Source organism: Eubalaena glacialis, chromosome 8, assembly GCF_028564815.1.
Source record: "Eubalaena glacialis isolate mEubGla1 chromosome 8, mEubGla1.1.hap2.+ XY, whole genome shotgun sequence".
In the NCBI taxonomy this organism is placed as follows: domain Eukaryota; kingdom Metazoa; phylum Chordata; class Mammalia; order Artiodactyla; family Balaenidae; genus Eubalaena; species Eubalaena glacialis.
In genome coordinates, this window is record NC_083723.1 from 20,447,921 (window position 1) to 20,472,339 (window position 24,419).

The 24,419-nt window shown below is 37.6% G+C and overlaps 1 protein-coding gene across 1 annotated transcript in view; it reads left to right on the plus strand.

The window, feature by feature from the left end:
* RELN (reelin) overlaps positions 1-24,419 on the plus strand; it is a 535,801-nt gene that overhangs the window by 167,721 nt on the left and 343,661 nt on the right. The gene's annotated exons all lie outside the window — the stretch shown is intronic.

The window sequence follows — 24,419 nt, forward strand, 5'->3', positions numbered from 1 at the left end:
AGGTTACATATACAGTCACTATTTAAATGTATTATTTTAACAGGTTTAACCTTAATTAAAGCCTCTCATTTTGGTGTCAAAAGAGGCCAAAACTGTAAAAAAAAAAAAAAAAGTAATTTTAGCAGTTTATTTTTGCATATTTATTTATACCTCAGGAGATCTAAATTGGATTTTAGCTGATTAAAATACACAATAAGATAAAAAAGTATGTGAAGAAATCAAGGCAATAGGAAAATGATATTCAGAAAATAAGATGAAAACAGGTACAAAAAAATGCTATGAGGCTCCATACATGGTATAGAAGAAGACCACAGATTAGAGATTAAGCTTTTAGCTTTCTAGCCACTAGTGCCAAGAGGAAAATGTGATCAGTTAGCTGATTCATGGTGGTAAGAAGTCAGAACTCTATAGAAACCTACTGAATCTCTCCTATGCTTTCATTAAGAGGAAACAGGGAAATGTAGTGAGCAATGTCCCAACAGCATCCTTAGATAAACTCTGAACTACGGTTCAAAGTCTCTGACTTGTGCCATCTCTCAATATAGACTATTCCCCTACCCGTGCCTTACAATCACTGCTCCTCATCTTTCTTAGTCATCTCTTTTTTCCCCCATAGCCCTTTGTTCACTTCTAACACATGATATACTTCATTTATTTAATTATGTATGTTATTTATTGTGTGAATGTTCCTGCTGAAATGCAAGTTCCTTGAAGGCAAGAATACATTTCTATTTTGTTCTCTGATTTGCCCCCAGTTGTCTAGTACAGTCCCTGCACACACAGTAAGCATTTACTAAATATTTCTTGAATGGATGAGTAGGCCAATGGAACAAGGTCAAAGGCAGTTCAGAAACAGCTATTCTATGGGCAGTCAGGTGAAATAGAGCTGGAATTCATCTTGAATAGTGTTCTATTCCAACCTTCTACTCAGACAACAAAATCCCATAAAACCTGCATACTCCAAAATTTACCACTACCTTTTCTTCTCCCTTAATAATACACAGTTGAATGTCAAGGGTTTGTATCACATCACTGATTATATACTCTCTCTGCCTATCCTCTGGGTCACGGGTCCCCAACTTCCCCCAGTCCGCAGACCGATAGCGGCCTGTTAGGAACCAGTCTGCACAGCAGGAGGTGAGCAGCGGGCAAGGAGCGAAGCTTTCTCTGCTGCTCCCCATCACTCCCCATCACTTGCATACCGCCTTAACCATCTCCCCGCCCCCCCCCCACCCCGTGTCTTCCACGAAACCAGTCCCTGGTGCCGAGATGGTTGGGGACCACTGCTCTGGGTTACTCAGGCTGCAAACGTGCGATTCATCCCACCCAGGTGGTTGACATTTAATCCCATCATTTTCTCCCTCAGAAAGTTTTTCACACTTGAACCCTTTCCTTCCAGTACCTCTTGCTAAGATGATTGCAGTAGCTTTCTAACTGGTCTGTTCACCTCCAGCCTATTTCCCATCCAGTCCATCTTGCACACTGTTGTCCAGTTAATCTTACTAAGGCACAAGTGCTCAAAACTTGGATATCCTAAGACTTCCTTCTAAAGGCCAGCCCTTTGGCAATGGTTTCAAGTTCTTCCAAATCTTGCTGTTTATCATCTTCTCTCGTCTCCCATAGCCTGCACCTCCTGATGGGCACAAATTGGCAGTACTTCCCACAATTCCCTAAACATTCCATGACTTTCTCTCTTTCTCCATGCTTTTCCCTTAGCCTAGAACGCTTTATTCTTTCAAATTCAATTGTTAAATTCCTATTCTTTCTTCAAGCTGGCATTCTTAAAAAATCTTCTGTAAAACTTCTAAGACATCAGCAACAGAAGTGATGTTTATTGTCACATTTTGCTTCTAACTCTATTATAATGCTGACTATATTTTACTCTATATTTATTTGAGTTAATTTCTTGCCTTTTCTATTAGATTAGATTGGATAAGGACAAATTCTTATTTCTTCATGATTCCTCCACAGTTGGTTCAAGGACTTATACATAGAATTCACAGAAAATGCCCTTTGAATTCTGTATCCTGGGAGGGTGGGGGTTATTGGTTCTAGGACCTCCCATGTATGCTCAAGTCCCTTATATGAAATGGCATGGTACAGCAGACCCTCTGTATCTGTGGTTTCTGCATCCAGAGATTCAACCCACCATGGAAGCAAAATCCAGGGATACGGAGGGCCAGCTGTATCTGAAGTACAATGTTGTCTTTTTCTTTAGTTTAATAGTAAGCTCTGACTCTCTCTTTTGGCATGCTTTATCTTACTCATGTTGGCACTTGTTAGGGTAATTTAGAGTCTTGCCATGCATAACTTCTTCATTTAAAACAAGAATTATTTTTTGAAAAAACACAAATTAAATCTATGCCAGCAATACAGAACTGCCTATTTCCAAATAGATATAGTTTTTCATTTAACCTGTTTTAAAATGATATTTGATGGCTTATGGCCTCACTGTTCCTGGGATATCAAATTGTATTCTCTTCTGATAAATAATGTAGGTATTTTTTTGGGGGTGCCCTCAAAATACATGGTATGGGCCAAGTGAATCTGAGACTTAATTTTCCCACCCATTAAATAAGGGTAGTAATAATTTCCTGAAAAGGGTTGTTATGAGCATGCAGAGTCCTGGATCTAGTCCTCAGCTTTGCAGGAAGTCCAGAATCTTCAGAGGTGATCAGCCTTAAATCAGGGACTCCCCAAACCAAAAACAAAATTGGAAGATGCTGATAAATAACCAAGGAACTGGGCATTGGTTCAAGATGGCGGAGTAGAAGGACATGCTCTCACTCCCTCTTTCGAAAACACTGGAATCACAACTAACTGCTGAACAGTCATTGACAGGAAGACACTGGAACTCACGGAAAAAAATACCCCACATGCAAAAACAAAGGAGAAGCCAAAATGAGACGGCAGGAGGGGTGCTATCACAATAAAATCAAATCCCATAACTGCTGGGTGGGTGACTCACAAACTGGAGAACACTTATACCACAGAAGTCCACCCACTGGAGTGAAGGTTCTGAGCCACACGTCAGGCTTCCCAACCTGGGGGTCCAGCAACGGGAGGAGGAATTCCTAGAGAATCAGACTTTGAAGGCTAGCGGGATTTGATTGCAGGACTTTGACAAGACTGGGGGAAACAGAGACTCCACTCTTGGCGGGCACACACAAAGTAGTGTGCGCATCGGGACCCAGGGGAAGGAGCAGTGACCCCAGGGGAGACTGAAGCAGACCTACCTGCTAGTGTTGGAGGGTCTCCTGCAGAGGGGAGGACAGCTGTGGCTCACCAAGAGACAAGGACACTGGCAGCAGAAGTTCTGGTAATTACTCCTCGGTGTGAGCCCCGCCAGAGTCCACCATTAGCCCCACCAAAGAGCCCGGGTAGGCTCCAGTGTTGGGTCACCTCAGGCCAAACAACCAACAGGGAGGGAACCCAGCCCCACCCATCAACAGTCAAGTGGATTAAAGTTTTACTGAGCTCTGCCCACCAGAGCAACAGTCAGCTCTACCCACCACCAGTCCCTCCCATCAAGTCTCTTAGATAGCCTCATCCACCAGAGGGCAGACAGCAGAAGCAAGAAGAACTACAATCCTGCAGCCTGTGGAACAAAAACCACATTCACAGAAAGATAGACAAGATGAAAAGGCAGAGGGCTATGTACCAGACGAAGGAACAAGCTAAAACCCCAGAAAAACAACTAAATGAAATGGAGATAGGCAATCTTCCAGAAAAAGAATTCAGAATAATGATAGTGGAGATGACCCAAGACCTCGGGAAAAAAATGGAGGCAAAGATCGAGAAGATGCAAGAAATGTTTAACAAAGACCCAGAAGAATTAAAGAACAAACAAACAGAGATGAACAAAACAGTAACTGAAATGAAAACTACAGTAGAAAGAATCAATAGCAGAATAACTGAGGCAGAAGAATGGATAAGTGACCCAGAAGACAGAATGGTGGAATTCACTGCTGGGGAACAGAATAAAGAAAAAAGAATGAAAAGAAATGAAGACAGCCTAAGAGACCTCTGGGACAACATTAAACGCAACAACATTCGCATTATAGGGGTCCCAGAACGAGAAGAGAGAGAGAAAGGACCCGAGAAAATATTTGAAGAGATTATAGTCGAAAACTTCCCTAACATGGGAAAGGAAATAGCCACCCAAGTCCAGGAAGTGCAGAGAGTCCCACACAGGATAAACTCAAGGAGAAACACGCCGAGACACATAGTAATCAAATTGGCAAAAATTAAAGACACAGAAAAATTATTGAAAGCAGCAAGGGACAAACAACAAATAACATACAAGGGAACTCCCATAAGGTTAACAGCTGATTTCTCAGCAGAAACTCTACAAGCCAGAAGGGAGTGGCATGATATACTTAAAGTGATGAAAGGGAAGAATCTACAACCAAGATTACTCTACCCAGCAGAGACCTCATTCATATTCGATGGAGAAATCAAAAGCTTTATAGACGAGCAAAAGCTAAGAGAATTCAGCACCACCAAACCAGCTTATAACAAATGCTAAAGGAAATTTTCTAAGTGGGAAACACAAGAGAAGAAAAGGACCTACAAAAACAAACCCAAAACAATTAAGAAAATGGTCATAGGAACATACATATCGATAATTACCTTAAACGTGAATGGATTAAATGCTCCAACCAAAAGACACAGGCTTGCTGAATGAATACAAAAACAAGACCCATATGTATGCTGTCTACAAGAGACCCACTTCAGGCCTAGGGGCACATACAGACTGAAAGTGAGGGGATGGAAAAAGATATTCCATGCAAATGGAAATCAAAAGAAAGCTGGAGTAGCAATACTCATATCAGATAAAATAGACTTTAAAATAAAGAATGTTACAAGAGACAAGGAAGGACACTACAAAATGATCAAGGGATCAATCCAAGAAGAAGATATAACAATTATAAATATATATGTGCCCAACATAGGAGCACTTCAATACATAAGGCAACTGCTAACAGCTATAAAAGAGGAAATAGACAGTAACACAATAATAGTGGGGGACTTTAACACCTCACTTACACCAATGGACAGATCATCCAAAATGAAAATAAATAAGGAAACACAAGCTTTAAATGACATAATAGACCAGATAGATTTAATTGCTATTTATAGGACATTCCATCCAAAAACAGCAGATTACACTTTCTTCTCAAGTGCGCATGAAACATTCTCTAGGATAGATCACATCTTGGATCACAAATCAAGCCTCAGTAATTTAAAGAAAATTGAAATCATATCAAGCATCTTTTCCAACCACAACGCTATGAGATTAGAAATCAATTACAGGGGAAAAAATCTTTAAAAAAACACAAACACATGGAGGCTAAACAGTACGTTACTAAATAACCAAGAGATCACTGAAGAAATCAAAGAGGAAATCAGAAAATACCTAGAGACAAATTACAATGAAAACATGACGATCCAAAACCTACGGGATGCAACAAAAGCAGTTCTAAGAGGGAGGTTTATGGCAATACAAGCCTACCTCAAGAAACAAAAAACATCTCAAATAAACAATCTAACCTTACACCTAAAGGAACTAGAGAAAGAAGAACAAACAAAACCAAAGTTAGTAGAAGGAAAGAAATCATAAAGATCAGAGCAGAAATAAATGAAATAGAAACAAAGAAAACAATAGCAAAGATCAATAAAACTAAAAGCTGGTTCTTTGAGAAGATAAACAAAGTTGATAAGCCATTAGCCAGACTCATCAAGAAAAAGAGGGAGAGGACGCAAATCAATAAAATTAGAATTTAAAAAGGAGAAGTTACAACAGAGACCGCAGAAATACAAAGTATCCAAAGAGACAACTACAAGCAACTCTATGCCAATAAAATGGACAACCTGGAAGAAATGGACAAATTCTTACTAAGGTATAACCTTCCAAGACTGAACCAGGAAGAAACAGAAAATATGAACAGACCAATCATAAGTAATGAAATTGAAACTGTGATCAAAAATCTTGCAACAAACAAAAGTCTAGGACCAGATGGCTTCCCAGGTGAGTTCTATCAAACATTTAGAGAAGAGCTAACACCCATCCTTCTCAAACTCTTCCAAAAAATTACAGAGGAAGGAAAACTCCCAAACTCATTCTATGAGGCCACCCTGATACCAAAACCAGACAAAGATACTACAAAAAAAGAAAATTACAGACCACTATCACTGATGAATATAGGTGCAGAAATCCTCAACAAAATACTAGCAAATAGAATCCAACAACACATTAAAAGGATCATACACCATGATCAAGTGGGATTTATCCCAGGGATGCGAGGATTCTTCAATATATGCAAATCAATCAATGTGATACACCATATTAATAAATTGAAGAATAAAAACCATATGATCACCTCAATAGATGCAGAAAAAGCTTTTGACATAATTCAACACCCATTTATGATAAAAACTCTCCAGAAAGTGGGCATAGAGGGAATCTACTTCAACATGATAAAGGCCATATATGACAAACCCACAGCAAACATCATTCTCAATGGTGAAAAACTGAAAGCATTTCCTCTGAGATCAGGAACAAGACAAGGATATCCACTCTTACCACTGTTATTCAACATAGTCTTGGAAATCCTAGCCACAGCAATCAGAGAAGAAAAAGAAATAAAAGGAATACAAATTGGAAAAGAAGAAGTAAAACTGTCACTGTTTGCAGATGATATGATACTATACATAGAGAATCCTGAAGATGCCACGAGAAAACTACTAGATCTAATCAATGAATTTGTAAAGTTTCAGGATACAAAATTAATGCACAGACATCTCTTGCATTCCTATACACTAATGATGAAATATCTGAAAGAGAAATTAAGGAAACACTCCCATTTACCACTGCAACCAAAAGAATAAAATACCTAGGGATACAAAAGATCGGTATGCAGAAAACTATAAGACACTGATGAAGGAAATTAAAGATGATACCAACAGATGGAGAGATATACCACGTTCTTGGATTGGAAGAATCAATATTGTGGAAATGACTATACTACCCAAAGCAATCTACAGATTCAATGCAATCCCTATCAAATTACCAATGGCATTTTTCACAGAACTAGAACAAAGAATCTTAAAATTTGTATGGAGACACAAGAGACCCCGAATAGCCAAAGCAGTCTTGAGGGAAAAAAACGGAGCTGGAGGAATCAGACTCCCTGATTTCAGACTGTACTACAAAGCTACAGTAATCAAGACAATACGGTACTGTCACAAAAACAGAAATATAGATCAATGGAACAGGATAGAAAGCCCAGAGGTAAACCCACGCACCTATGGTCAACTAATCTATGACAAGGGAAGCAAGGATATACAATGGAGAAAAGCCAGTCTCTTCAATAATTGGTGCTGGGAGAACTGGACAGCTACTGGTAAAAGAATGAAATTAGAACACTACCTAACACCATACACAAAAATAAACTGAAAATGGATTAAAGACCTAAATGTAAGACCAGGCAGTGTAAAACTCTTAGAGGAAAACACAGGAAGAACACCCTGACATAAATCACAGCAAGATATTTTTTGATCTACCTCCTAGAGTAATGGAAATAAAAACAAAAATAAACAAATGTGACCTAATGAAACTTCAAAGCTTTTGCACAGCAAAGGAGACCATAAATAAGACGAAAAGACAACCCTCAGAATGGGAGAAAATATTTGCAAATGAATCATTGGACAAAGGATTAATCTCCAAAATATATAAACAGCTCATGCAGCTCAATATTAAAAATCAAACAACCCAATCCAAAAATGGGCAGAAGACCTAAATAGACATTTCTCCAAAGAAGACATACTGATGTCCAAGAAGGACATGAAAAGCTGCTCAACATCACTAATTATTAGAGAAATGCAAATCAAAACTACCATGAGGTATCACCTCACACCAGTTAGAATGGGAATCATGAGAAAATCTACAAAGAACAAATGCTGGAGAGGGTGTGGAGTAAAGGGAACCCTCTTGCACTGCTGGTGGGAATGTAAATTGATACAGCCACTATGGAGAACAGTATGGAGGCTCCTTAAAGAACTAAAAATAGAATTACCATATGACCCAGCAATCCCACTACTGGGCATATACCCAGAGAAAACCATAATTCAAAAAGACACATGCACCCCAATGTTCATTGCAGCACTATTTGCAATAACCAGGTCATGGAAGCAACCTAAATGCCCATTGACAGATGAATGGATAAAGATGTGGTACGTATATACAATGGAATATTACTCAGCCATGAAAAGGAACGAAATTGGGTCATTTGTAGTGATGTGGATGGATCTAGAGAGTATCATACAGAGTGAAGTAAGTCAGAAAGGGAAAAACAAATATCGTGTATTAACGCATATATGTTGAACCTAGAAAATGGTACAGGTGAACCGGTTTACAGAGTAGAAATTGAGATACAGATATAAAGAACAAACGTATGGACACCAAGGGGGGAAAGCAGCGGGGGTGGGGGTGGGGGTGTGATGAATTGGGCGATTGGGATTGACATGTATGCACTGATGTGTATAAAATGGATGACTAATAAGAAAATAAATAAATAAATAAACATTAAAAAAAAAGAGAGCAGAGAAATACATTCCTAAATACTTAAAAAGGTTTGTCATATAGTTTCTTAACTATAAAAGATAAATGGATCTTGAAAATGACAAATATTGGATTTTTTACTTGATATGTCTGATTTGCGCTCCTCCAAATCAACTGGTTTTAAGCGCTCAAAATCCCAGTGCTTTTATATCTGTTAATGCTTCTTTTTTTTTTTTATAAATTTATTTATTAAAAAGAAAATAACCAGGGTACTGGAAAGGTATTCCCTTAGTGTTTTTTCCCACACATTCTCTGACAATAATTAGCTGGGGAATTTGCCAAAATACAAATTCCCTGTCCCAGAGAATCGTATTCTCCAGAAGAGGGGGTCTGGGGATCTATATTTTAAACTCACACTCCAGGTGATTCTTACCAGAGAAGTCTGTGAAACATTGTAGTTTAATACATTGTCATTCTGGTATTGATTTATGGTAGGAGGAGAAATATATATTTTTAGTTTCCAGGTTTTTTAAAAAAAATATCTATCATCTAGGTATCCTCTTTTTAGTATCAGTAATATTGGAAACCAAATTATAATCAGAAGTGACTTGGCAAGCATAATGTAGGTATTTTAAGTCAGCCCCAAACGATGTTTTATTAGCAGTTGGTAAAAAAAATACAGTTTGGTTAGAAGTAATTTTTACTGATTACAAAGAAGTTTACACACCCTCACTTGTATTTCATAATAAAATTTTGATGATGCAATTTGCACTTTTTAGCATTCTTAATAAATGTTTGAGTCTCTGCTTATTGTAAGCCATGACTATGTTGAATCTTACATAGAGCAGCTGCTTCCTATGTGGGCAAGATGTTTTTGTTGATCTCTTTTCCTAATTGGTTTGTGAGAGAGTACAGGAAAACTGAAGATTGAACGTGGACCACTGAACAATTCATTTGAAATTTTCTGAACTAAAGTTTTGCAATTTCTTACCTTTGTTCCTTACTACAGTATTTATTATGTGTTCAGTAGAGGTATATGTAAGAGTTAATATCTATAATTAGTATGTGCCCGGTAGTACTTGAAGAGGATTGCTAATGTTCAACATTAATGTAAACATTTCACAAAGATAAAATAAAACAACCACCTATGGCATTTGAATATAAATATACTCTGATTCTCTCTTTTCTAACTCCCAAAATTAAAGCTTTTACTTTTTAAGGTAGGGAGAATTACTTTTTAGAAATTAAACTTCAACCAGAGTTATATGCTTTTGTAATATATTTTGTATGAGGTTTTCATATCATTAGTTAATTCATATCATTATTTAATTTTTCACATGTGTGTTTTCTTTATTAACTGGGTTTGAAATCCCCCAAGGTCAGGGACTGTGTTAGGTACTTTTATATATCTAGTAGTTCTTAATACTGAACTATAGACAATAGAAAGTCCTCAATAAATATTTTTTCTTGCTTTATTTTTTATTTTATTTTATTTATTGAAGTATAGTTGATTTATAACATCATGTTAGTTTCAGGTGTACATCACAGTGATTCAGATATATATATACATACATACATATATACATATTACATATATATTCCTTTTCAGATTCTTTTCCATTATAGGTTATTACAAAATATTGAGTATAGTCAATAAATATTTCTTAATAACTAATGACATATTTCATTGATTCTAAAATACGGAAGTTTCTTTTACATTTTGGTATCTCTAAAGTTGCATCTTACATTTGATGGCATCTTACAATTATAATTTGCAGCATGTATTTTACTTTTTTAATTTATATATTTATTTAGTTTTGTCTGTGTTGGGTCTTCGTTGCTGCACGCGGGCTTTCTCTAGTTGTGGAGAGCAGGGGCTACTCTTCGTTCGGTGCGCGGGCTTCTCATTTCAGTGGTTTCTCTTGTTGTGGAGCATGGACTCTAGGCACGCAGGCTTCAGTAGTTGTGCCTCGTGGGCTCTAGAGCACAGGCTCAGTAGTGGTGGCGCATGGGTTTAGTTGCTCCGTGGCATGTGGGATCTTCCCAGACCAGGGATCGAACCCATATCCCCTGCATTGGCAGGCAGATTCTTATCCACTGTGCCACCAGGGAAGCCCTTACTTCTTAATATTATGATTGATGGTGTTTCGGATTTGAAGAAATCCAGCAACTAATATTTATCATTTACCATGTATGTGGTCTCTCTAGAGCTGACAGTTGAATCAACACTGTACCCAATTTTGCAACCTCATATTGGTATAGCCAGTGTATGGTGCAAACTCTGTGATTTTAAAACCTAGTTATCTATTTAAATCCTTTTTTAAAAAACCTCATAGTAAGAACTATGGAACATTTGAAATGAAATTCCAAACAATTACATAATGTGCTGTGTGTGCCTTTCCCAGAGAAGAGTAAGTGGCATGCTGTCTGAATAAGCCAGGTTTTATTGGAAAACCACTTAGCCACATAGTCATTTGGACTCTTTTTTTTTTTTTAACGTCTTTATTGGAGTATAATTGCTTTACAATGGTGTGTTAGTTTCTGATGTATAATAAAGTGAATCAGCTATACATACACATATATCCCCATACCTCCTCCCTCTTGCATCTCCCTCCCACCCTCCCTATCCCACCCCTCTAGGTGGTCACAAAGCACTGAGCTGATCTCCCTGTGCTATGCGGCTGCTTCCCACTAGCTATCTATTTTACATTTGGTAGTGTATATATGTCCATGCCACTCTGCCACTTCGTCCCAGCTTAGCCTTGCCCCACCCCGTGTCCTCACCTCCATTCTCTAGGTCTACATCTTTATTCCTGTCCTGCCCCTAGGTTCTTCAGAACCATTTTTTTTTCTTGTTTTTTTAGATTCCATCTATATGTGTTAGCATATGGTATTTGTTTTTCTGTTTCTGACTTACTTCACTCTGTATGACAGTCTCTAGGTCCATCCACCTGACTACAAAAAACTCAATTTCGTTTCTTTTCATGGCTGAGTAAAATTCCATTGTATATATGTGCCACATCATCTTTATCCATTCATCTGTCGATGGACACTTAGGTTGCTTCCATGTCCTGGCTATTGTAAATAGTGCTGCAATGAACATTGTGGTACATGACTCTTTTTGAATTACGGTTTTCTCAGGGTATATGCCCAGTAGTGGGATTGCTGGGTCGTACAGTAGTTCTATTTTTAGTTTTTAAAGGAACCTCCCTACTGTTCTCCATAGTGGCTGTATCAATTTACATTCCCACCAACAGTGCAAGAGGGTTCCCTTTACTCCACACCCTCTGCAGCATTTATTGTTTGTAGATTTTTTGATGATGGCCATTCTGACTGGTGTGAGGTGATAAACCTCATTGTAGTTTTGATTTGCATTTCTCTAATAATTAGTGATGTTGAGCATCCTTTCATGTGTTTGTTGGCAATCAATATATCTTCTTTGGAGAAATGTCTATTTAGGTCTTCTGCACATTTTTGGATTGGGTTTTTTTTTTTTTTTTTTTTTTTTGATATGGAGCTGCATGAGCTGCTTGTGTATTTTGGAGATTAATCCTTTGTCAGTTGCTTTGCTTGCAAATATTTTCTCCCATTCTTAGGGTTGTCTTTTCGTCTTGTTTATGGTTTCCTTTGCTGTGCAAAAGCTTTTCACTTTCATTAGGTCCCATTTGTTTATTTTTGTTTTTATTTTCATTTCTCTCGGAGGTGGGTCAAAAAGGATCTTGCTGTGATTTATGTCATAGAGTGTTCTGCCTATGTTTTCCTCTAAGAGTTTGATAGTGTCTGGCCTTACATTTAGGTCTTTCATCCATTTTGAGTTTATTTTTGTATACAGTGTTAGGGATTGTTCTAATTTCATTCTTTTACATGTAGCTGTCCAGTTTTCCCAGCACCACTTATTGAAGAGGCTGTGTTTTCTCCATTTTATATTCTTGCCTCCTTTATCAAAGATAAGGTGACCATATGTGTGTGGGTTTATCTCTGGGCTTTCTATCCTGTTCCATTGATCTGTATTTCTATTTTTGTGCCAGTACCATATTGTCTTGATTACTGTAGCTTTGTAGTATAGTCTGAAGTCAGGGAACCTGGTTCCTCCAGGTCCATTTTTCTGTCTCAAGATTGTGCTGGCTATTCAGGGTCTTTTGTGTTTCCATACAAATTGTGAAATTTTTTGTTCTGGTTCTGTTAGAAATGCCATTGGTAGTTTCATAGGGATTGCATTGAATCTGTAGATTGCCTTGGGTAGTATAGTCATTTTCACAATGTTGATTCTTCCAATCCAACACCATGGTATATCTCTCCATCTCTTTGTATCATCTTGAATTTCTTTCATCATGTTTTCATTGTCATTTGTCTCTAGGTATTTTTTGATTTCCTCTTTGATTTCTTCAGTGATCTCTTGGTTATTTAGTAATGTATTGTTTAGCCTCCATGTGTTTGTGTTTTTTACGTTTTTTTCCCTGTAATTCATTTCTAATCTCATAGCATTGTGGTCCGAAAAGATGCTTGATATGATTTCGATTTTCTTAAATTTACTGAGGCTTGATTTGTGACCCAAGATGTGATCTATCCTGGAGATTGTTCCATGCACACTTGAGAAGAAAGTGTAATCTGCTGTTTTTAGATGGAATGTCCTATAAATATCAATTAAATCTATCTGGTCTATTGTGTCATTTAAAGCTTTTGTTTCCTTATTTATTTTCATTTTGGATGATCAGTCCATTGGTGTAAGTGAGGTGTTAAAGTCCCCCACTATTATTGTGTTATTGTCTATTTCCTCTTTTATAGCTGTTAGCAGTTGCCTTATGTATTGAAGTGCTCCTATGTTGAGTGCATAAATATTTACAATTGTTATATCTTCTTCTTGGATTGATCCCTTGATCTTTATGTAGTGTCCCTCTTTGTCTCTTGTAATAATCTTTCTTTTAAAGTCTATTTTATCTGATATGAGTATTGCTACTCCAGCTTCCTTTTGATTTCCATTTGCATGGAATATCTTTTTCCATCCCCTCACTTTCAGTCTGTATGTGTCCCTAGGTCTGAAGTGGGTCTCTTGTAGACAGCATACAGATGGGTCTTGTTTTTGTATCCATTCAGCCAGTCTGTGTCTTCTGGTTGGAGCATTTAATCCATTTACATTTAAGGTAGTTATCGATATGTATGTTTGTATTACCATTTTCTTAATTGTTTTGGGTTTGTTATTGTAGGTTTTTTCCTTCTCTCGTGTTTCCTGCGTAGAGAAGTTCCTTTAGCATTTGTTGTAAAGCTGGTTTGGTGGTGCTGAATTCTCTTAGCTTTTGCTTGTCTGTAAAGGTTTTAATTTGTCTGTCAAATCTGAATGAGATCCTTGCTGGGTAGAGTAATCTTGGTTGTATTTTTTTCCCTTTCATCACTTTAAATATGTCCTGCCACTCCCTTCTGGCTTGCAGAGTTTCTGCTGAAAGATCAGCTGTTAACCTTATGTGGATTCCCCTGTATGTTATCTGTTACTTTTCCCTTGCTGCTTTTAATATTTTTTCTTTGTATTTAATTTTTGATAGTTTGATTATGTCTTGGCTTGTTTCTCCTTAGATTTATCCTGCATGGGACTCTCTGCGCTTCCTGGACTTGATTGACTATTTCCTTTCCAATGTTAGGGAAGTTTTCAACTATAATCTCTTCAAATATTTTCTCAGTCCCTTTTTTTTGTTTGTTTTCTTCTTTTGGGACCCCTAGAATTCAAATGTTGTTACGTTTAATGTTGTCCCAGAGTTCTCTGAGACTGTCCTCAAATCTTTTCATTCTTTTGTCTTTATTCTGCTCTGCAGTAGTTATTTCCACTATTTTATCTTCCAGGTCACTTATCCATTCTTCTGCCTCAGTTATTCTGCTCCTGATTCCTTCTAGAGAATTTTTAATTTCATTTATTGTGTTGTTCATCATTGTTTGTTTGCTCATTAGTTCTTCTAGGTCCTTGTTAAACGTTTCTTGTATTTTCTCCATTCTATTTCCAAGATTTTGGGTCACTTTACTATCATTACTCTGAATTCTTTTTCAGGTCGACTGCCTATTTCCTCTTCATTTGTTTGGTTTGGTGGGTATTTACCTTGCTCCTTCATCTGCTGTGTATTTCTCTGTCTTCTCATTTTGCTTAACTTACTGTGTTTGGGGGTCTCCTTTTTGTAGGCTGCATGTTCATAGTTCCCATTGTTTTTGGTGTCTGCCCCCAGTTGGTCAGGTTGGTTCAGTGTGTTGTGTTGGCTTCCTGGTGGAGAGGAGTGGTGCCTGGGCTCTGGTGGATGAGGCTGGATCTTGTCTTTCTGGTGGGCAGGACCGCATCTGCTGGTATGTTTTGGGGTGTCTCTGAACTTACTATGACTTTAGGCAGCCTCTGTGCTAATGGGTAGGATTGTGTTCCTCTCTTGCTAGTTGCTTGGCATAGGGTGTCCAGCACTGTAGCTTGCTGGTCGTTGAGTGGAGCTGGGTCTTAGCTTTGACATGGAGATCTCTGGGAGAGCTTTCGCCATTTGATATTATGTGGGGCTGGGAGGTCTCTGCTGGACCAGTGTCCTGAACTCGGCTCTCCCACCTCAGAGGCTCAGGCCTGACACCCGGCCAGAGCACCAATACCCTGTCAGCCACACAGCTTAGAAGAAATGTGGGAAAAAATAAATAAATAAATAAATAAATAAATAACGTTATTAAAAAATAAAAAGTATTTAATGTAAAAAAATAAAAAAGTAGTAAAGAAAAGAAAAAAGAAAGAAAGAAGAGGGCAACCAAACCAAAAAACAAATCCATCAATGATAACAAGCGCTAAAAACTACACTTTAAAAAAAAAAAGAAAATAGGACAGAGAGAACCCTAGGACAAATGGTAAAAGCAAAGCTATACGGAGAAAATCACCCAAAGAAACATACACATACACACTCACAAAAAGAGAAAAAGGAAAAAGAAAAGAAAAAATATATATATTAAAAAAAAAAAAAAAAAGGAAGCTAGCAACCAAACCAATAAACAAATCTACCAATGATGATAAGCTCTAAATACTAAACTAAATAAACAAAAAAGCAGAAACAAATTAGATGCAGAAAGCAAACCCCAAGTCTACGGTTGCTACCTAGGTCCACCGCCTCAGTTTTGGGATGATTCGTTGTCTATTCAGGTATTCCACAGATGCAGGGTACATCGAGTTGATTGTGGAGATTTAATCTGCTGCTCCTGAGGCTGCTGGGAGAGATTTCCCTTTCTCTTCTTTGTTCGCACAGCTCTTGGGGTTCAGCTTTGGATTTGTCCCCGCCTCTGTGTGTAGGTCACCTGAGGGCATCTTTTCCCCGCCCAGACAGGACAGGGTTAAAAGAGCAGATGATTAGGGGGCTCTGGCTCACTCAGGCTGGGGGGAGGGAGGGGTATGGAATGCAGGGTGAGCCTGCAGTGGCAGAGGCTGGTGTGACGTTGCAACAGCCTGAGGCGCGCCGTGCGTTCTCCCAGGGAAGCTGTCCCTGGATCACGGGACCCTGGCAGTGGCGGGCTGCACAGGCTCCCGGGAGGGGAGGTGTGGAGAGTGACCTGTGCCTGCACACAGGCTTCTTGGTGGCTGCAGCAGCAGCCTTCGCATTTCATGCCCGTGTCTGGTGTCCGCGCTGTTAGCCGCGGCTGCGCCCATCTCTGAAGCTTGTTTAGGTGGTGCTCTGAATCCCCTCTCCTTGCACACCCCGAAACAGTGGTCTCTTGCCTCTTAGGTAGGTCCAGACTTTTTCCCGGACTCCCTCCCAGCTAGCTGTGGTGCACTAGCCCCCTTCAGGCTGTGTTCACACAGCCAACCCCAGTCCTCTCCCTGGGATCTGACCTCCGAAGCCCGAGCCTCAGCTCCCAGCCCCCACCTGCCCTGGCGGGTGAGCAGACAAGCCTTCGGGCTGGTGAGTGCTGGTCGGCACTGCTCCTCTGTGCGGGAATCTCTCCACTTTGCCCTCTGCACCCCTGTTGCTGCACTCTCCTCCATGGCTCCGAAGCTTCCCTCCCACCCACCCCCTGTTTCCACCAGTGAAGGAGCTTCCTAGTGTGTGGAAAGTTTTCCTCCTTCACAGCTCCCTCCCAGAGGTGTAGGTCTCATTCCTATTCTTTTGTCTCTGTTTTTCCTTTTTTCTTTTGCCCTACCCAGGTATGTGGGGAGTTTCTTGCCTTTTGGGAAGTCTGAGGTCTTCTGCCGGTGTTCAGTAGGTGTTCTGTAAGAGTTGTTCCACCTGTAGATTTTTATTTGTGGGGAGGAAGGTGATCTCCACATCTTACTCCTCTGCCATCTTGAAGGTCTTCCCTGGACTGTCTTTTTACTGCCTTTCTCATTAAAAATAATCAAGTGAGAGACACAGAGAAGAGGATGGCCTGAGGATAAAGTGTTTGGTTGTACTGGTACAAATATATCAAATGGATCAAATAATAACTAAAATTATTTTGTCATTAGTTTTTTGACACCAGTTGATGACATTTACATTTTAAGTGATAGGTTCATCCAGAGATCTGCTTAGTATGCAGATCTTATGACAGTAAGTTTGTATTTACTTTTGTATTTGATTAGTCTTTAATGATTAGTAAGCTTAATTATCTGAAGTTTTTGGATGTAAATTAAAAAAAAAAATTCCCAAGGGTCAGGAGGTGGTACAGAGAGAAAAGAGGGAAGAGGAAGGAGAAGAAGAGGGTGGGAGGGATGAGGAGGAGGAGGAGGAGGAGGAGGAGGCGAAACGGTAGGGATGGGGCAATGGATGGAGGGAAGAAAGGAAGGAAGGAAGGAAATCTCCAGGGCATCTAACCCTAAAAGTTAGTGAGAAACTAACAAGGAAAGAAGGCTATAAAATAACAACTGCAAAATTCATTAATATTTTTGAAAATATACAACGTACCAGTCACTGTTCTAAGTAGTTGACATCTTTTAACCCATTTTATTCTCACAGTAATTCTATGAAGTAGGTGCTATTATTTTCTCAGTTTACAGATGAGTAAATCAAAGTACAGAGATGTTATATAACTTGCTTAACATAACTCACCTAGCGATTGACACAGCCTGCATTTAGAAGACAATCCAGTTTCAAGCAGGTGATTTTTGCCACTTTACTACATTTGCCTCTAAAATCATCACTTACCTATTTTATAGGATAAAATACCCATGATATTGATATGATGAAAATGAGAGTTTTTAATGGGGTATCAGAATCTCTCAAACTTTTTAACGTGGCAACTCGTGTTTCCTATCCTCATTTTGAAATCTATCTCTATATGAGACATTATAATATTATCTAACTCATTCAAATATCCTAAGGCACTGATTTAAACTTCTGAAATGTGGAGAACACAGTAGACTCATAAGTCAAACATAGTCCTGATCTTGATATGTATGATGTAGGTTCATTCTTTGGGTGCTGACTCTACCCATCCCTTGTCACAAGGGGATTGCATATAGGGAGAGAATGTGTGAATTAAAGGCAAAATTGAATACTGTTAGATTTAAGTTAAACTGATTGGACAGATGCTAGCATAATATTAGAATAAAAATGGAACAAAAAAGAAGATCAGCTTTGTGCCTAAATTAATGCTGATTTAACCTTAAGTGAACTCCCTCACAACTGAGAACAGAATGAAGCAAGCAATGTTCTATTTAAGATACTGAAGCAACAACAAAGAATTGAACTCAGGGCAGCAAAGAGGTGCACAGGTGGACCATATTTGAACATTTGATATTTTAAAGGAAGATTCTCCTAGAGGGGCCTTAAAAGTATACTAAACAAGAAGACAAAAAATCATTTTAGAGAATTGAAGACACTGGTACTTTCTGAACACTGAACAGGCTCAAAGTAATACTGAGGCAGAGATTTGAAATGCTGCCTTGAGTATATCTCTGGTGCATTTAATTTTTGATGAGAGCCATTCTGGTCTTTCTGGAGGATTCCCATGAAAGATAGTGTGGTTGCCCATTTATTACCATCGATCAGAAGAAAACATTGGAGATGTTTGCCTTGTTACTTAAACATTTAAAATAAGATCAGGAACTTCCCCATGGGTGCATTTATGGGGAGTGCATTCATACCTATAGATAAGGATGCTAACAGTTGTTACACAGAAATGTTATTTTACTTTGTAGGTTATGCTTACTGCAAAAATAAATTACTTTGTAGGTTATAGCTTACTGCAAAAATAAATTACTTCTCATGTAAGGCTGAAATGATCGTATCCACACTGTTTGATAAAACCAGCTATGCTGTTTTACAAAGGAGGAATTTCATCTATCTCCTAAGTCACAAGTGTGTTGATTTTTTTCTGATGGTCCAGTTTTCTTTTTTGAAACAGACATTCCCCAACTTGAGACAATGATTTCAGTGCTGCTCAAAAACATACCTTTGAATGACAGGATAAAAAAAAAAATTATCTACCCTTAAAAGTGAGTGGCTAGAAGCCTGATAGTTCTCATTTCCCCATAGGCCTGTTTTTCATCAAAGTTAAATAGCCAGTTAGGCTTGGACAAGGATATAATCTAAGTTCAGGGACTAATGTGTGTTCTTATATATCAACATTTTGGTAAATGAGGTCAAGATGCTTCCTGGGGATTTAATCCTTAATTTTAGGGAATATGGTAAAATGTTGAGATAAAATATGTCCATTAATCACCAGGAAGGTGTGAAGAAATTATTTTTGTTATATTAATTATACAATATGTTTTTAAAAAATTTACAGATATTCAAAAAGCAAAATCATTCCCTTCATTTTTTCCTGTCTCCTTTCTCCCTTCCTGTGTCCCCTTCTTGTAAAAAGCCTCTGTGTAAACGGCACTGGTTATATTAGAGAAATCTACTGGAATCTCACTGTGACACTTTCCTTTGCATCAAAACCTTAAGACCAACAGAGAAGTAGAACTGCTTTATAGTGAGAAAATTGTCTACTTCAGTAATGAAATATTTTTAACTAGGGCCCAAAGATGGACCTGCATCTATGGAATTCTATCCCACAGTAAATATCAGTAGTTGTTAGTGATTTTTTTTTATGTTTCTTTTCTTTTTATATAGAAATAGTAGTTTTTCCTAATGTTAAGTCTAGAAACAGAACAAAACAAAACTCTGTGGCAAACCCGTCCTTCCCTTCATCCCTTCCATTCCTGTAATGGAATCATAACTTGTGGAGGGTACTTAAGTAAATGGACTGAGGTTTGGAATCCATGAGATGCTTCTTATTACAAGGCCTTGTGGTTTAGACAGGATTACAACTCCACTTGGCACTTCTTACTTGAAAACACATGGAACACTTGTGAAAGCAGAAAGATCGAAATCAGTAAATCTAAAAGCTTTACATATTACAATTATTAGGAGTTCTCAATATCTGACAGAAATTTCCTAAATGAGATATGGGCAGAGATTTGAGTTATTTCTCTATTAGTAGAATTTGATGGAACCAGTTTTAGAAGCCCCAACTGTGAAATTATTTCCTTTTCTTTAAACTGCCTACACAGTTAAAAATAGTGATGACAAAAATGTCTGGGAAACAGGTAAATAAGCTTTTCTCATGGCAACAACAACTCCACAGTTTGCCAATATAGTTAGTGACTTGGATAATACATACCAGCAAAAGGATTTTAATTCTGCTTTTAGTAAAATCTCTGAATATTAAGACATTATTACAAATATGAAATAAAATTTTGATTGCTTCTTCCAGATAATAATTTTTTAAAGAACTTATCTTGTCCTCTGTGACTTATCTGAATATACGTTGTATGTGTATTTATATACAGATGTATATTTGTATATATATACACATGGCTATATGTGTATATATGTACATATGTATATACATACACATATATGCATATACACACACACATATTCTAAAATTTGTTTAAAATTGTACTTTCTAACATGGTAGCTATATGTGGCTACTTAAATTTAAATTAATTAAAGTCAAATAAAACTAAAAATACAGTTCTTCACTTGCACTAGCCACATTTCAAGTTCTCATTAGCCACATATGTCTAGTGACTATTGTATTGGACAGCACAGATCTAGCACATTTCCATCATTATAGAAAGGGCTAGCATCTCACACCGGTCAGAATGGCCATCATCAAAACATCTACAAACAATAAATGCTGGGGAGGGTGTGGAGAAAAGGGAACCCTCTTGCACTGTTGGTGGGAATGTAAATTGATAACAGCCACTATGGCGAACAGTATGGAGGTTCCTTAAAAAACTAAAAATAGAACTACCATATGACCCAGCAATCCCACTACTGGGCATATACCCTGAGAAAACCATAATTCAAAAAGAGTCATGTACCAAAATGTTCATTGCAGCTCTATTTACAATAGCCAGGACATGGAAGCAACCTAAGTGTCCATCGACAGATGAATGGATAAAGAAGATGTGACACATATATACAATGGAATATTACTCAGCCATAAAAAGGAACGAAAATGAGTTATTTGTAGTGAGGTACATGGACCTAGAGACTGTCATACAGAGTGAGGTAAGTCAGAAAGGGAAAACAAATACCGTATGCTAACACATATATATGGAATCTAAAAAAAAAAAAAAAGAAAAAAAATGGTCAGAAGAACCTAGGGGCAAGAAGGGAATAAAGATGCAGACCTACTAGAGAATGGACTTGATACGGGGAGGGGGAAGGGTAAGCTGGGACAAAGTGAGACAGTGGCATAGACATATATATACTACCAAACATAAAATAGATGGCTGGTGGGAAGCAGCTGCATAGCACAGGGAGATCAGCTTGGTGCTTTGTGACCACCTGGAGGGGTGGGATAGGGAGGGTGGGAGGGAGGGAGATGCAAGAGGGAAGAGATATGGGGACATATGTATATGTATGACTGATTCACTTTGTTATAAAGCAGAAACTAACACACCATTGTAAAGCAATTATATTCCAATAAAGATGTTAAAAAAATAAAAAAAAAGAAAAAAAATTTTTAAAAAATAAGGAAGTGCTGGTGCGCAGCACTGATTTAGAGGATCAAATGAATTATTTTTTCCTCTAATGTTATCTTAACATTTACAGAATGTAACTGTGTACTTCAAAGGACATACAGAAGGAGTAAAGTAAAGCTAAGATTTTGCAGTTGTCCTATGAACTTGAATTATCATAACTGCTAACCTGGACAAGTAGGGCAGTTATATGTAAAAAGCTAGTTACCAAACTGTTCATTTTAATTTTGTTTGTCAGTGCAGCAATTTCTATGGTCCTTAACTTTGTGGGCAATGGTAGGCGAAGTGTGACAGGTGAGGATTCCCTCTGGCTACCTTCCCATACAGAGCTCAGGCCTCAGAGCTACTCTTTGGCTGCCCTGAGCTCTCCCTGCCCCCACCCCTGGGCCTCAGCCCCTGCTCTGACCTTGCCAACCCCCCACTCCCCCCATCCCCTGCCATAATGTTTTAAGTTCTGGGCCTTTTCAAATATACCCTTATGCCATGAAAATTTACCACCATGTACCTAATATTTAAAATTAACTGGTCTGGAAGGCTAATCATCATTAATAGGAAAATGAGTGATAATGAAATTTGGAATACTATTTGATGATGATGAAGATGATGATGATAGTGATAGTAGTAGTAAAAATAGCAACTTCCATTTAGTGAGTACCTGTGTACCAGGCAGCCTACTAAATTCCTCTCCTCTCCTAGAATCATTACTGAAGGAAGAACTTGAAGAGCTCAGAGACAGGTTTGTTTTGATCCAAAACATATCCTTTTAACTATCATTCTGTATTACCACTCTATGTCACTTTTAAAATAGTAATTATGGAAGACAGTATAGCAACCTGGGAGATGCTTAGAATATTAAATGACAAAAGCATAAAAAAGTTATTTTTACAACTTCAGGCACATTAAAATTATGTTTGCAGAGAACTTTTGGCATCGTGGAAGCCTGAGCTAGCATGGCAAAAACGCTTTCCACTGAAATTACATAGAAATTTTGGATAAAATGAGTAAACATTTAAAATATATTAAAAAACTGGTTTGAAAGAAAAAGAAAACACACAATTCTGGAAAAAAAGGGAGCTATCAGAGTTGGATCAGGAAGTGGCAGCCCACATTGTGGTGGCCTATGGGTATTTTAAACTTGGATTTAGGTCCCAGGTCTAGAGTTTTAACCTGAGTGGGGCCTGTAACTATTGCCATGAGATGGGGGAGGAGAGGGAGCAGGAACTGGACCTATTACATGAAGCCTAGAGCCTCAAGGTATTATCCAACTCTATCTGGGAAAACAGCAAAGAAGCTTGGCATTTGACTGGAGCCTTTGGTAAAAATAAGTCATTTATGGGAAACAAAAACTCTCAGCTTGGGAGGAGTCTAATTTTACATTTTTGACCTGGTACAGAACACCAGGTTAAGAAATTAGCATATAATAGAAGTTTTAGAAGGGGAAAATAGAAAGAATGAAGACTAGCATATTTCAAGAGATCATGGAGGAGAATTTTCTAGAATTAAGGAAGACATGAAACTTTTAAATCTAATCAAGATAAATAAAATAAATTAGCAATGATATAGATCATAGTGAACCTTCAGGATGTCAAAGACAGAAAAAATCTCAAAGACAACTGAAAAGAAAAAGCAGATAACCTGTAAATTTAGTCTGGCAGTGGTTTTCTCATCAGCAGCAAGAGACACCAGATGACAGTGGAACAGTATCTTCGAAGTGAGGATGGAAAATAATTATCTTCCCAGAATTCTGTACCTTGATAAATTATCAGTCAAGTGTGAAAACAAAATAAAGACATTTTCAAAGAAACAAGGTTTAATTGTTTTTACTACACAGAGATCATTTTAAAGCAAGTTTTAAAAGAATGTGCTTTAGTAAAAAGAAAAACTCAGAAAGTGTAGGATGCATAAAATTATGGTGTGACCCAATAATAAATAATCATTGGTAAGCATGTTAGAAATTCTAAATGAACACTGAATATACAAATAAATTTATATATATAATATAAAGCAATAACTATTTTAGGATAGAATTTAAAGGCAAAGAATAACCAAAATACTAAGCAACATCAGTGTATAAGGGAAATCAGTATTAACATTTTCTAAGGTCCTCCAGTTATTCTGGAAGAAGACTGTAGGCTTAGTTAAGGATGATTGTTAGAAACATAAATGTATAGAACAGAAATAAGTGTGTAACTTCCAAAATAGGGGATGGGATGGGGAAAGGATTAAATAAAACTTAATCCACCAGAAGAAAGGGGAAAAGGCAAATATAAAAAGCATAGGAATGTGAAATGTAATATAAGATAACATAAACATGTAGGTATTATATATATATGTGTATATATACACATACACATACATATATACTTACAATAAATGTAAACAGATTAAATTCACCAACTAAAATGCTGTGACTTTCAGAAGGCAATTTCAAAAATCCAACAATGTACTTCTTCCAAGAGACAAACCTAAACATAATGGCACAAAAGCATTAAAAGGAAAGAGAAAGAAAAGGACATACCAGGAAAATATTAACCAAAAGAAAGTTGGTTTTTGAAGTATAGTTGATTTACAGATGTCACTATATTAATATCAGACAAAACAAGCAAAAGTTAATAATGCTAGGGACAAAGTAATTACCTAAAAACAAAATAACATGCATATACACAGAGCTGAAAGAAAAAACATGCAAAATTGAAAATTGCCTTTGAGGTGGCAGAATACTGAGTACATATTTTCTAATATTTCACTTGCAAGTAGTATTATAAAATTATTTGAGCAAAAATATTCTTTAAAAATTATTTGTTGGATGGTTGAGTGAATGCATGAATACTTGAATGAAAAAATGCCTTAATGCACAAAGGTACCAGAAGATTATGTTAGAAAATTAGGGTTTATAGTATGTTATTT